Source organism: Helianthus annuus, chromosome 4, assembly GCF_002127325.2.
Source record: "Helianthus annuus cultivar XRQ/B chromosome 4, HanXRQr2.0-SUNRISE, whole genome shotgun sequence".
NCBI classification, from domain to species: domain Eukaryota; kingdom Viridiplantae; phylum Streptophyta; class Magnoliopsida; order Asterales; family Asteraceae; genus Helianthus; species Helianthus annuus.
The window spans coordinates 84211018-84227569 of record NC_035436.2 but is presented as its reverse complement, the minus strand read 5'-3'; positions in this window follow the sequence as shown (position 1 = coordinate 84227569).

Sequence of the window (16552 nt, the reverse complement as noted above, 5' to 3'; positions counted from 1 at the left end):
TGATTACCACGTTATCTAGGCTCAGCGACGAGTCGTAGTTTCGGCCAAAATGCGCATTCTTGCGTATTTTGTAACCAAACTACTCGTGAGCATCAAAGCCGTTTGTTTTGATGCCAAACCTGTTTTCTAAACTTAGTTAAGCATGTTCTAACATGCTTAGCTCGTCACTTTTAGTATAGTGCTTACATAGGGTCGTAAGGTAAGCGATCTAAACCATCGCTTACACTTTCGAACCCGACCCATTTGGTCGATCATTAGGGTCTGACCAAACACATTAGGTGACCATAGCTGTAACCTTCCGAGGTTATACCTTGTGGTCACGATGTTAGGCGTTCCAAACGCGTTCTACGCGAACGACGCGTTAAGGTAGCATAAGCTACCTAAACGGGTCGTAATGGGCCGTAAGCACTTAGGTTAGGTTTCATTTTAGTATGTAGGCTTGGTTAAACCATATTACACGAGTCTCCATACTCGTTTGGTTTACGAACCTGCATACTATCCGATCCTTCCGATTTAGGTTCGGTATATTAACATAGCTACCTATTAGGGGCCGTTTGATATTCCGTGATCTAGCATTGTTTGGTTATTATACAAGAACTTCAAAGCAATCTCAGGTGAGTACATTGAACCCCTCTTTTACTGTTTTCCAAACTGTTTTGGGGTGAAACGCATGTGCCTACTTGTTACTTTCATGCTTTCCGGTTTTCACATCATATACTTGCTATGTTCGATAGTACATATATAGTACATGATTTCATTGTGTCTATGCTATGTATGTCCATTGTGTGCATACTTAGTACATCACTTTAAATACATTTCATGCTACGTATGCCCATTGTGTGCGTACTTAGTACATTGCTTTACATTACATGCTATGTATGCCCATTGTGTGCGTACTTAGTACATTGCCTTACATTACATGCTATGTATGACCATCGTGTGCGTACTTAGTACATTGCTTTACATTACATGCTATGTATGCCCATTGTGTGCGTACTTAGTACATTGCTTTACATTGCATTTCTGTTGCATATGCTCATCCAGCATATGAACACATTATACTACATTTTGAACCGTTGTAACCATTTGACTATGTGAACCGTCTTAACCCTTTGATTATATGAACCATTTGTAACCATTAAACCGTGTAAACCAGTTGTATCCGTTGACATGATTTACAGTTGACAATAGACATTTGACTATACATAAACATTTCTACCGTTGTTAAACATTTGATCTTGATGGTTTGGTTTGAGTAAGTGATTAAGTAACGAGGCGTGTGTAATATGATACAAGCATGGTGGATACGCCGCTGGTACTTCCTATATATAAGTGTTTGTATGGTATTACATATCGTAGCGTTATTTGAATCATTTCAATTTGAGACATATGACATTTTATACGAATAACACACTTTTCAGGAGACATTGTTTTACAAACGACTTATCTTATACAAACATATTTTACATGGTTATCCGTTTAACCATACAGTGTTCTCTTATTTATACATATCATCTGATCTTATCGTTTTTCAAATGATTTACAAGACAAAGCAAATTACAAGATTCATGACTAAACATTTTCTCAAAAATAAGTCATGAATTCCGTTTTCACAACACCAATGTATCTCACAGGCATTTTTATGCTGACGTACCTATTTTCACATGTGTTTTCAGGAGACGATGCATAGGACTTATCAAGACATACTTAGGCGGACCTGTGCCTTAGTGACTTAAAACGAGACAAGAACTAGTTAAATTATGTTATGTACTCTTTGGTTCTTGTATAAAACAATGTAAACTTTCATGTTTGATTAATAAAACGAAACTTCAATTGCCATGGATTTGAAACAATTGATTCTGTTACAACACTCCCCGAAGTTTCCGCCACGTTTTGTATGTTCCACGTGGTCGGGGTGTGACACTACAGTCAAAGAATGGTGCCATTCTTCCTGATTACAACACTTACTCCACACTTACTCCATACAGGCCTCGAATGGTGCCATTTGTATGCTAGCATGATAGCTGTTGTTGTACGAGAATTCGACTAGCGGCAGATGTTTGTTCCAACTACCACCGAAATCTATAACACACGCGCGGAGCATGTCTTCAAGAGTACGGATCGTTCTTTCAGTCTGTCCGTCAGTTTGAGGATGGAATGCAATACTCAGATTAAGCGACGTACCAAGGGCCGCTTGAAACGTTTCCCACAATCGCGAAGTAAACCGAGCGTCACGGTCTGAAATGATGTCACGAGGCGTACCATGATTACAAATGATCTCGTCGGTGTAGATTTGGGCCAGTCGTTCTACCTTGTAGTCTTCCCGTATTGGCAGAAAGTGGGCTGATTTGGTCAGACGATCTACTATAACCCAAATGCTGTCATGACCTGATGGCGTGGGCGGAAGTTTGGTTATGAAATCCATAGCTATACTCTCCCACTTCCATATAGGGATTGGAGGTTGTTCGAGTAAGCCGAAAGGTCGTTGATGTTCAGCCTTGACTCTTGCACAAGTCAGGCAACCTCCAACATAGAGAGCGATATCCCGTTTCATACCTGGCCACCAGTACTTGTAACGAAGGTCCTGGTACATTTTATCGGCACCAGGATGAATAGAGTATCGGGACTTGTGGGCTTCTTTCATTATAATCTTTCGCAGTTCAGTCCGCTTAGGGATCCAGATTCGGTCCAGATAATAGAAGATCCCATCTGCTTTGCTTACAAGTTGAGCTCCATCATGGTAGATTCTTTCCTTCTTCAAAGTGCGTTCGTTGAAACAAGCATGCTGAGCTTCGCAGATAAGAGCTTCGAGGTTGTGCTGGGCTTGGGTATTGCGAATACTAAGCAGATAACTCCGTCTGCTGAGTGCGTCGGCGACAACATTTGCCTTGCCTGGGTGATAACGAATCTCAAAGTCGTAATCGTTAAGAAGTTCTACCCATCGGCGTTGACTAATGTTAAGTTCTTTTTGATTAAAGATATGTTGTAAACTCCTGTGATCGGTGAAGAACGTACACTTGGTACCATACAGGTAGTGTTGCCAAATCTTCAATGCAAAAACAACTGCGCCTAGCTCGAGATCGTGGGTCGTATAGTTCTTCTCGTGGATTTTGAGCTGACGAGATGCGTAAGCTATAACCTTGTCTCGTTGCATGAGGACACAGCCGAGACCTAGGTTAGAAGCATCACAGTAGACAATGAAATCGTCGTTTCCGTCCGGCAACGTGAGAACGGGAGCATTGCAGAGCTTGCGCTTAAGGGTCTGAAAAACAGACTCTTGTTCAGTTCCCCAAACAAAAGACCTGTCTTTATGGGTAAGAGCGGTAAGCGGCACAGCGATCTTAGAGAATCCTTCGATAAATCGGCGATAATAACCCGCTAATCCGAGGAATGATCGGACTTCAGACGAGTTCTTTGGCGTAATCCAGCTTTTAACTGCTTCAATCTTTGCGGGATCGACATGGATACCCTGACTATTCACGATGTGACCCAGAAACTGAACCTCCTCCAACCAGAATTCGCACTTGGAGAATTTGGCGTAGAGTTGGTTCCCATGGAGTAACTCGAGGACCAAACGTAGATGTTGCGCGTGTTCGGCTTTCGATCTGGAATAAATCAGGACATCGTCGATGAACACAATGACGAAACGGTCAAGATAAGGCCTACACACGCGATTCATCAGATCCATAAAAACCGCGGGTGCGTTTGTTAGACCAAAAGGCATAACAACGAACTCATAGTGGCCGTAGCGTGTGCGAAAGGCTGTTTTATGTACATCTTCCTCTTGAATGCGAAACTGATCATAGCCTGAACGTAAATCGATCTTCGAGAAACACTTGGCACCTTGCAGCTGGTCAAATAAGTCATCGATTCAAGGCAAAGGGTAAAGGTTCTTGATGGTTAACTTATTCAATTCCCGATAGTCGATGCACATCCTGAACGACCCATCCTTCTTTTTGACGAAAAGGACTGGCGCGCCCCAAGGAGAGGTGCTCGGGCGAATAAAGCCTTTTTCAAGTAACTCCTGGAGTTGGTTCGAGAGTTCCCTCATTTCGGATGGCGCGAGTCGGTAGGGAGCTTTGGCAATGGGGTTAGCTCTAGGAATGAGGTCGATACGAAAGTCGATATCACGACTTGGCGGTAGTCCAGGAAGATCATCAGGGAACACCTGAGGAAATTCATGAACCACTGGAACGTCTTTGACTTCAACCTTCTTTTTCTTCTCCGCTACTACAATGTTGGCTAAGAAAGCGCTGTATTCCTTGCGGAGATACTTGCCAGCTTGGACGCATGACATAAGTTTAAGACCTTTCGAAGCTGTCTCACCGTACACACACAATAAATCTCCTTTTGTGAGCGAGAATCGAATCATATTTTCGAAGCATACAACTTCAGCATGGTTTTCGCGAAGAAAGTCCATGCCTACTATGACGTCAAAACTTCCGAGTTGCATCGGAATAAGGTCGATTGGAAAGAGGTGATTGTTGAGCTCGAGAGTACAATCACGGAGAACAGAGTTAACCGCGACGGTTCTTCCAGTAGCAACTTCGACTTTGAATGACGAGGGGAGATAAGAACGCTTACGACTAAGGAGCTTCTCGAATTCAAACGACACAAAGCAGTTATCGGCTCTAGTATCAAACAAACATGATGCATAAATACCATTCACAAGGAATGTACCATTAACCACGTTGTTGTCAGCCTAGGCTTGACGGGCATTGATGTTAAAGGTTCTGGCACGGGCTGCTTGTTGTTGCTGCTGAGGCTGCTGCTGCTGGGGTTCTTGCTTTACAACCCGGTTTGGGCACATATTTGCAAAGTGGTTAGGGTCACCACATGCAAAGCAGACTCTAGCATTGACCGCGGGTGCTTGAGCTGCAGGTTGGCCTTGAGGGGCTGGAAGTAGAGCTTGATGAGTGGCGGCTTGAACTGGGGCTTGACGGGAACCATAGCGGCAGTTTGCAGTGAAATGGCCATAGAGGTTGAAGTGGGCGCAGAAACGACAGGCGATTCCCACCGGATGATGGTATGAGCATGTCGGGCAGAGCGGGTGGGGACCTGTGTAAGCGCGCTTAGCTGGCGGCGCATTGATCACTGGAGCTTGTCGGTGGTGAGTCTGCTGCTGGGCCGCCACGGCTTGCAGAGGGGCAACAGTTGTTGTCACAGCACAGTTCTTGTTGCTGGAGCTGTTGTTGTTGTGCTTCTTCTTTCTTCTTGACGACTTGGAGGGTTGAGCAGTGGTGGTGTCGACGTTTGACGTGGCGGTGGCTTGGTGCAGAGATTTGGATGGCTTATCCCAGAAACCAGATTTTACTCGCTTGTCATTGATCTCGGCGGTAAGCAAGTAGGTCTCCTCAATTGATGATGTCTTGGCGGCGTGAACAAAGTCGGCTACACAATCGGGTAGAGCTTGAATATACTTCTTGATGGCCATGTCTGGAGTCTTGACCTGATCGGGAAAGATGATGCTGAGCTGCTTAAAGCGTGCAGTTAAAGCAGCGTTGTCTCCATCCTTCTGCTTGATGTTCCAAAACTCGTCCTCCAGCTTTTGGCGTTCATGGGGAGGGCAAAATTCGTCCATCATAATTGCCTTTAACTCCTCCCAAGTCAGCTCATAAGTTGCATGATTTCCGCGCTTGTTTCGTTCGGCCGTTCACCAGTCTAGGGCTCAGGATTGGAAGACACCTGTAGCATTGAGGGTGCGGAGATTCTCAGGACAACCGCTTTGGCGCAGAGTGACTTCAACTGAATCAAACCATTGAAACATGGCGGTAGGGCCATCTTCTCCGGTGAATTCCTTGGGTCTGCATGCTTTAAATTGTTTGAAGCTGAAACCAGTCTTGCTAGCATCTTTAGGAGCGTTGGTTCGTGACTCTTCAGACGACTTGCTAGCGTTTTCATATGCGTCGCTTACAGCTTTTGCCACACTCTTTGCGATGAGAGTAGCGAGACGCTTGTCTCTCTTCTCTTGGCGGGTCAGATGGTGTCGGGATCCAGACGACGACATGGTCTGCAACAGGCATCGTCACAGGACTCAACACAACGCAATTGAATCTCACCTCACACGTCTACTACTTACTTAAAGCTTAGAAACACGCCGAAACATGCATCACACAAACACGTAGGCACATAACCACAGATTCACGTAATCACAGAAACATATAGGCACGTAGAGCACAGAGACACATAAACACAGAAGCACTCATACATTTAAACACAGAAGCAGTTAAGCACGTAGTTCTCCTATAAGCACACAGAGTATTCTGACCGCCTCAAGATCCTATCATTCAAAGCTCGCGTGTTGTTCGTATATGGCACATCGAGTAGTTTCGTATAATCGTATAGCATGTCGAGGATGGTATAGCGTATATCGCCTTACAGCGTCGTCTAGAATTGCAACGTCTTGTTAGCGTTTTGAGGTAGGATTACAATACGAGTCGTGTGTGTTGATTGAAGTGATAGCAAAAATCAAGCGAACATCAAAATTAAACACATAAACAGGCAAATACACATAAAACACATAAAAATCGACGAAGCATCAGAGTAGGCAGTTGCGGGCTCAGAATCGAAACGCATAAAATCGAGGTAATGGATTGTCTGCGGCTACTAGACATTGACTACCCAAAGCGATTCGACTATTCACAATAGACTTGTCGTCACTTTTCGACTTTCGGGATCACATTTGTGCCTCGATTCTTGGGCATTCGACACGTTTTCCTTAAGTCATACAGGTGAGTTTAGGTCGTTGGAGTCCGTCGAGGCTTTGGTGAGATGAGTAAAAGTTGGAATAAGTTGCCAAGGTTCGGGTTTCACCCCTGGCTTAGCAATTTCTTCCTTGTTTTAGTAAAATTTGAGGAGATTGAGCAGATAATTCTGTCGAGAGTTTGCGGTTTTCACACCTATTCTCGATGAATAATCTCCTCCCACTTGTGAATAAATTGCAGACTAAACAAATATTTTGGTCGAGAGTTTGAGGCGTTCACACCTAATCTCGACCAAATTACTTGTTCGATGTCAGATGATTAGGCGATAGCAGTGTAGTGCAAAGCAAGAATAATGGGGCAAATAAGCTTGGTCTGTTGGTACTTAACTATAGTCTAGGTCTCTAAGACAGCGACCCGGACTAGGTCGTGTCTTGCCTAATTCCCTATAGTTATGGCTCTGATACCAATCTGTCACACCCCAACTGATGGCGGAATCATCGGGGCATGGCACTGAGCGAAACAGATCGTCCAGAAGTTTCCATAACAACTATTCATATAATCCAGTTAAAGATACGTCCCATACCGTATCCCGAATAAACAAATACATTATTACAGATAACATCCAAACAAGTAATTCTGTTCCGACAACTCAGATTTAATTTAATACAAAACATAAATATTGTTCAAATGCTCCTAAAGACCCAGTCTGACAAGATCTACAGACAACTATGCTCTAGTTGTTCTTTCCTGACAGACAACTATTTGTTGGGGGCCTTGTAACATTTGTGCTTATAATCATTATGAACAGTTCAATTATCAATAAAACAATGTTATTTTATCCCAATGATTGTTTGATTGTGTTTTACATTTTTCATGTTTTGACTTTTGTTCAATTTCAAACTCTACATCGCTTTCTGGAGAGTTATACGCTAACTGGTACTTAAATGTACTCAGTTTAATGCGACAAATACTCTGGAACATCAACATATACTCAACATACCTTAAATAACCTTTACATAACTTAGAAATAAGTTTTGAAGGCTTTGGTATAGCAAAAACAAGTTAATTCGCTTACAGGGACTAAACTTGACAAACTGCGAAAGTATGCCAACTGGAACTGTAACGAACATTTCGGAACATATCCATAAGTTAAACATACCATAAATATCCTTTACATAGCTTAGAAATTGGCTTGGAGGGGTTTGGTATGCTAAAACAAACTTTTGGATCATTCAGGGACTAAAAGTGTCAAAAAGTGCATAAGTTTGCACTTTCGCGCATAACTTACGTTCTGAATACATCCGGACATCCAAAAATTTATGTAAGCATCCTTATATTATGCCTTAGTGTTTGGCATGAGAAAAATCCATTCGTCGCGTCATTTTGTTATAACATTTGGTTTGTTTAACATGGGACAATACATTCATTAACATTAGCTACGCCGTTCGTTAGTAGGTAGTGGTACCATAGGAATTGACAACTCCCATTTCTGAAGTCCTGGGTTTGATAGGACTGGAAGGAATGACCGAATTCGATATACATAACTTAGATAAACCTTTAATTTGTTTAAGGGTTTATCGCCGCAGTCTCAAGGCTTGGATGTATGCATAGTTTACAATACCGCATAAATGTTAATATCAATAGAGCATGCATTTTCCGCAGAACATAACGTTGATTTAAACCACGTTTTACTTCAACGACTTGTTTTGTGCATGTGGTTTAAGTTGATACATTTCGCTTACCATACATGATACATTTTGGGATTACACATTACATGATTTACATTGAACATAAACACGTTGACATTGACATACACATTTGGTGGTTTACATTGAACATAAACATTTGACATGGTTTACACAATAACACTTGACATTTGATTTATACATGAACAATTTACATGATGGATTGGTTTGGGTAAATGGTTCGGGTAACGTGGAGTATATAATATGATGCAAACATGGTGGATACGCCGCTGGTACTTTCTATATATAAATGTTTGTATAATATTACATATCTTAGCGTTATCTAAATCATTTCAGTTTAGACATATAACATTTTATACAAATAACATACTTTTCATGAGACATTGTCTTACAAAACAACTTATTATATTCAACTCATTTTACTTGGTTACTCGTTTAACCTTGCACTTATCCATACATATCATCTGATGATTTCGTTTTTCAAATGATTTACAAAGCAAGACAAAGCACAAGGTTCATGATTGACTGTTATTAAACATTCTTTAAACTCAAATCATGAATCCCATTTTCACAAAGCCTATGTATCTCACAGGCATTTTTATGCTGACGTACCTACTTTCACATGTGTTTTCAGGAGCTATTCCATAGGACGATAATCATGATTCTAGGGCGGACCTGTGCCTTAGAGCCTAAAAATGAAGTTAGAACTAGCATAATTATGTTTTGATTTCTGTACTCTCTTTCTAAAGACAATGTAACACCCTTGTTTATAAATAAAATACAACTTGTATGCCATGGTTATGAAACAATATAATTCTGTCAACAACACTCCCCGGCGTTTCCGCCGCGGTTGCATGTTATACGCGGCCGGGGTGTGACAGAAGAGTTGGTATCAGAGCCATTGGTTATAGGGAATTAGGTTATTAGTAATGCGTTGACCTAGACTATAACTTTCTAGGACCCTAACACAAGTTATCTTGTGTTTAGAGTTTAAAACATGCACATCACCTATCCTTAGGTGATAACCACAACGGGAACTTCGGTTCCGAATCCGCTTTGAAAATTAATCATCTGTTCTAGGATGATTGATTACTAGGTTTTGAACCCTCTGTTATAAGGTTTTGAACCCTCTGTTATAAGGTTTTGAACCCTCTGTTATAAGGTTTTGAACCCTCTGTTATAAAGTTTTGAACCCTCTGTTATATGGTTTTGAACCTCTTTGGATTTCAAAAATCCTGTCAAAGTTTTGGGTTAATAGTGTGAACACGTGCAAACTGGAAGAGTGAATGCCTGTACCCTGGGTTTTCTGTCTAAGGCTAGAGTGTTCGTACAAATCCACATAATCGGACCAGTCACTCTTACCTGGGAACTCTTGGGGTGAGTGTTCACTTATAGGAGAGCATGTCTTCGCGATACACTAATCCTGACCCATTTACTTTGACTAGACATTTCATGTCGCTTATTTGCTTTGCGATGCATAACCGCCATCTTTGCTTTTGTTGATTTTGCTTCACCTCATTCTCTTCATCCAATCATCTCACTCGTTTCATTTCATGTTTTTCTCTTCTAGAATGCCTCCTCGACGCGACAACCAGATAGCTACTGCCGAGCTGGCGGAGATTATTGCGCAGCAGATGGCTGCTCAATTTCCGAATCTCTTTGCTCAATGGAACCAGGCCAATAACAACAACAATGGTACATGCAAATACAAGGATTTTAGCTCGGCTAAGCCACTCAAGTTTAGTGGTTCTGAGGGAGCAACTGGGCTTCCTCAGTGGTTCGAGAGCATCGAGAACACTTTCCGACATGTGCAGTGTCCTGACAATCGCAAAGTCGAGTTTTCTTCAAGCGTGTTTCAGAAGAGGGCTCTTACATGGTGGAATGGGGTTATGAGAGATCAAGGTGCAGAAGTTGCTCTAGCTCAGACATGGGCTGAACTGAGAGCTCTTATGATGAGGGAGTTTTGTCCTCGACATGAACAACGAGTGTTGGAGAAAGAATTTGATGTTTTGAAGCAAGATAGTGGCGAGCACAGGGCTTATACGGATAGGTTTGAGGAGTTGAGTCTTCTTTGCCCAACTATGGTTACCCCACTCGATAAGGCCATCGAAAGGTACATCGACGGCCTACCTGATTCAGTACAAGACATTCTCACTGGTAGCAACCCTACCACACTCCGTCAGGCAATCGAGTTATCAGCAACACTGACTGAGTCGCAGATTCGAAAGAATAAGCTACACAGGAAGGGTGACAAGGGCAAGAAGCAGTCGGCTGACAAGGAAGATAGCAAGAAAGGTCAAAACAAGAAGGGGAAGGATTCTGGTTCCTCAAGGGGGTCAAGGAAGCGTAAGGCTTCCCAAAACTATGCTGTCACTGCCCAAGCAAACCAGGCAGCTCCCAACCAGCCTCCAGCAAAGAAGCCCTATTCAGGGAGTGCACCTTTGTGCAATCAATGCAACAGTCACCATCAGCCACAACATCAGTGCCGTTTCTGTACAAACTGTGGGAAGTCGGGTCATCTTGCCGATGTTTGTCGGTTTGCTCAGAATCGCGCAGTTCAGAACCCTGCTCAACAAGTTGCTCAGCAACAGGGTCAGGCTGCACGACCAAACTACCCACCAGGTGCATGTTATAATTGTGGGGATCTGACCCACTACAGAAATCGGTGTCCAAGACTAGTCAACCAGAACCAGAATGCAAACCAGAATCCGGCACCGGCTCGAGGTCGAGTCTTCAACATAAATGCACAAGAAGCACAAGCAGACAACGAGGTGGTGAACGGTACGTTCTTTATTAATAATCAGCCAGCATCTGTTCTTTTTGATTTGGGTGCCGACAAGAGCTTTGTGTCATTGTCTTTTGAGACAATGCTTCGCGTGTCTAGAACGAAACTAGGTAAACCTTTGACAGTAGAGGTTGCCAGTGGTGAACCCATTGTTCTTAATTCTGTTCTACGCAACTGCCAGTTGAACCTTAACGACCATATTTTTCCTATTGACCTCACGCCAATGCAACTTGGAAGCTTCGACGTTATTGTGGGAATGGATTGGTTATCCAAGCATCGCGCAGAGATAGTTTGTTCTGAGAAGATTGTTCGTGTACCGCTATCGACAGGTGAGATCCTACAGGTCCATGGTGAGAAGCCTGCCGGTGGTCTCAAACTCATGTCCTGTTTTAAAGCACGAAAGTATCTGCGAAAGCACTATGTAGCCTTTTTAGCACATGTTACAGCAGATAAGGGCAAGGGTAAGTGTATTTCAGATATTCCTGTCGTTCGGGATTATTCCGAAGTATTCCCTGAAGACTTACCTGGTCTACCTCCAGCACGCCAAGTCGAGTTCCGTATTGATCTCGTACCTGGTGCAAATCCCGTTGCCAGAGCTCCATATCGTCTTGCACCGTCCGAGATGCAAGAGTTGTCTAAACAGCTGCAGGAACTCTCCGACAAAGGTTTTATCCGTCCTAGCTTTTCACCTTGGGGTGCTCCCGTTCTCTTTATAAAGAAGAAGGATGGATCTTTTAGGATGTGTATCGATTATCGTGAGCTTAACAAGCTTACCATCAAAAATCGATATCCCCTACCTCGCATTGATGATCTCTTTGATCAATTACAAGGCGCATCTTATTTTTCAAAGACTGATCTACGATCTGGATATCATCAGCTTCGTGTACATGAAGAAGACATTCCCAAGACAGCGTTCCGTACTCGTTATGGACATTACGAGTTCACAGTCATGCCATTCGGTTTGACTAATGCTCCTGCTGTTTTCATGGACTTAATGAATAGGGTCTGCAAGCCTTATTTAGATAAGTTCATCATCGTTTTCATTGACGACATTTTGATATATTCTAAGACGCGAGCTGATCATGAGCAACATCTCTGTCTTACTTTGGAACTCCTAAAGAAAGAACAACTTTTCGCCAAATTCTCCAAGTGTGAATTCTGGCTTAAAGAGGTTCAATTCTTAGGACATATTGTCAACGAACAAGGTATCCATGTAGATCGCTCCAAGATCAGTGCGATTAGGGATTGGGATACACCTACTACTCCTACTGAGGTTCGTTCTTTTCTTGGTCTAGCGGGTTATTACCGCCGCTTCATAGAAAATTTCTCAAAGATTGCAGTTCCTCTAACCGCTCTAACTCAGAAGAACAAGCCATTTGATTGGGGAGTCAAACAAGAGGAAGCGTTTCAGACTTTGAAACAAAACCTTTGCGACGCACCTATCCTAACATTGCCTGAGGGCAACGATGATTTCGTCGTTTATTGCGACGCATCTAAATTAGGACTTGGCTGCGTCCTGATGCAAAGAAACAAAGTCATAGCATACGCATCAAGGCAGTTGAAGATACGTGAGAAAAACTACACCACTCATGATCTTGAGTTGGGTGCAGTTGTCTTCGCTCTTAAGATTTGGAGACACTACTTGTACGGTACAAAATGTGTGGTTTTCACTGACCACAAGAGTCTTCAACACATCTTCAACCAGAAAGAACTCAACATGAGGCAAAGACGTTGGGTTGAACTTCTAAATGACTATGAATGCGAGATCCGCTACCATCCTGGTAAGGCGAATGTCGTAGCCGATGCATTGAGTCGCAAGGAACGTACTAAGCTTCATTGTGTACGTGTCCAATCTGTTATTCAAACTGATATCCAAGCCCGTATTTCTCAGGCTCAACAAGCTTGTGTTTCACAAGGTTTGATGGATAAGGAATTTCCTTATCACATAACTCCTGCTCTTGAACTAAAGGACAATGGATCGTACTATTTCATGGACCGTTTGTGGGTCCCAAGCCAAGATGATCTTCGTACCTTGCTTATGGATGAAGCCATAAGTCTCGTTATTCTATTCATCCTGGCTCAGATAAGATGTATAAGGATCTTCGTATTCAGTATTGGTGGCCTGGTATGAAGAAAGACATTGCCTTATACGTATCCAAATGCCTTACTTGTCTTAAGGTTAAGGCAGAACATCAGCGTCCTTCTGGTTTATTAGAACAACCAGAGATCCCAGTTTGGAAATGGGAAAACATTACTATGGATCTCATTACTAAACTCCCGCGCACAAAGAAAGGTCATGATGGCATCTGGGTAATCGTTGATCGTCTCACCAAGTCAGCGAATTTCTTGCCAATCCGTGAGGATTATTCGGCTGACAAACTTGCTCAAATCTACGTGGATGAAATTGTAGCACGACATGGTGTTCCTTTGAACATCATTTCTAACAGGGATGCTTGTTTCACTTCTCATTTTTGGAGAACCATGCAATCTGCTATGGGGTCTCAACTTAATCTGAGCACAGCTTATCATCCGCAAACGGATGGTCAATCTGAAAGAACAATCCAGACACTGGAGGATATGCTTAGAGCTTGTGTGATAGATTTTGGTGGTAGTTGGGATTCACATCTTCCATTGATTGAATTCTCCTACAACAACAGTTATCACTCCAGCATCAACATGGCTCCTTTCGAGGCTCTCTATGGTCGAAAATGTCGTTCACCAGTCTGCTGGAATGAGATTGGCGAGGCTCAACTTACTGGACCTGCCCTCATTTTAGAGACAACAGAAAAGATAAAGAAAGTTCGTGATAACCTTCAGACAGCTAGAAGCCGTCAAAAGAGTTACGCGGACCTAAAACGCAAGCCCTTGGATTTTCAAGTAGGTGATCGTGTATTACTCAAGGTCTCACCTTGGAAAGGTGTGATCAGATTTGGAAAGAAAGGAAAACTTGCACCTAGATACGTTGGACCATTCAGGATCGTCGAAAGAATCGGTAAGGTAGCCTACAGACTTGAGTTACCTCCTGAACTTGGAAATGTTCATCTAACTTTTCACGTGTCCAATCTCAAGAGGTGTTTAGTTGATGAGAACCTCCACATACCGCTTGACGAAATTCGTGTTGATAAAACTCTGAAATTTGTCGAGAAACCAGTGGAAATCATGGAACGTGAAGTCAAGTGGCTCAAACGCAAGCGCATTCCTTTGGTCAAGGTTCGATGGGAATCTAAACGTGGACCCGAGTTTACTTGGGAACGCGAAGATCAAATGAAGGCGAAATATCCGCATCTTTTTCCACGAGTTTCCTCTAAATAAATTTCGGGACGAAATTTCCACAAGTAGGGGAGACTGTAACATTTGTGCTTATAATCATTATGAACAGTTCAATTATCAATAAAACAATGTTATTTTATCCCAATGATTGTTTGATTGTGTTTTACATTTTTCATGTTTTGACTTTTGTTCAATTTCAAACTCTACATCGCTTTCTGGAGAGTTATACGCTAACTGGTACTTAAACGTACTCAGTTTAATGCGACAAATACTCTGGAACATCAACATATACTCAACATACCTTAAATAACCTTTACATAACTTAGAAATAAGTTTTGAAGGCTTTGGTATAGCAAAAACAAGTTAATTCCCTTACAGGGACTAAACTTGACAAACTGCGAAAGTATGCCAACTGGAACTGTAACGAACATTTCGGAACATATCCATAAGTTAAACATACCATAAATATCCTTTACATAGCTTAGAAATAGGCTTGGAGGGGTTTGGTATATGCTAAAACAAACTTTTGGATCATTCAGGGACTAAAAGTGTCAAAAAGTGCATAAGTTTGCACTTTCGCGCATAACTTACGTTCTGAATACATCCGGACATCCAAAAATTTATGTAAGCATCCTTATATTATGCCTTAGTGTTTGGCATGAGAAAAATCCATTCGTCGCGTCATTTGGATCGTCTTTCACACTTATGCGCATTCCGTCGTAATTAAGCGAACATCGCGATCGTACGGCCAAACGAACCGACATCCGACATATTTTTGGGCATGTTTCATGTCCACAATGTTTAGGCATCATTTTAGGGCCTTAAAGTTGGCTTTACAGGTCTTAGAAGGGCTGAAAATAGCTTAAACACGCAACAGGGACCAAATATGTAAATTCTGCAAGTGGTGCAGATCAGACGGGACCAGGCGGCCCGCGTAAGATCTGCATGCACTTTCACGCGGGCCGCGTGAGGGTGTCTGACAGAAAATATTCTGCATTTAATGTAGTTTGGCCTTTCGTTCGATCAAAAGGCGATGCCCTTTCACCCTATTAAGAGCCAAGAGCCAATATCTGACTTACCACAAGAATTTGACAAGTGTACGCTCGAGATCGCGGCACGATATTCGATAAACGATCCTAACGGTTCCACTTTTCCTATAAATACCCCCCCCTTTGTGTAAAAACCCACAAGAATCAGATCTAAAGCTCTAAGTTGGAACCATTGTTTCATACCTGAGCTATTTGATCTAGATTAGCACTCGGGGACCCTCCGTAAGTCTTCTTTCGCTCTTTTATTCGCTTTTCGAGTCCGAAAGTCAACGTTTTGTTGACTTTCTGCATTGACCAGCTTATGGTCGATGCGAAGTTCATGGAACTTCATAACGTGAGCGTGATCACGATGGTTATAGTCCGTAGTGACTATACCTACTGATCACCACGTTATCTAGGCTCAGTGACGAGTCGTAGTTTCGGCCAAAATGTGCATTCTTGCATATTTTGTAACCAAACTACTCGTGGGCATCAAAGCCGTTTGTTTTGATGTCAAACCTGTTTTCAAACTTAGTTAAGCATGTTCTAACATGCTTAGCTCGTCACTTTTAGTTTAGTGCTTATATAGGGTCGTAAGGTAAGCGATCTAAACCATCGCTTATACTTTCGAACCCGACCCATTTGGTCGATCACTAGGTTCCGACCAAACACTTTAGGTGGCCATAGTTGTAACCTTCCGGGGTTATACCTAGTGGTCACGATGTTAGGCGTTCCAGACGCGTTCTACGCGAACGACGTGTAAGGTAGCATAAGCTACCTAAACGGGTCGTAATGGACCGTAAGCACTTAGGTTAAGTTTCATTTTAGTATGTAGGTTTTGTTAAACCATATTACACGAGTCTCCATACTCGTTTGGTTTACGAACACGCGTACTATCCGATCCTTCCAATTTGGTCCGGTATATTAACATAGCTACCTATTAGGTGCCGTTTGATATCCCGTGATCTTTAGCATTATCTGGTTATTATACAAGAACTCCAAAGCAATCTCAGGTGAGTACATTGAACCCCATCTTTTACATGTTTTCGAGGAGTCAAT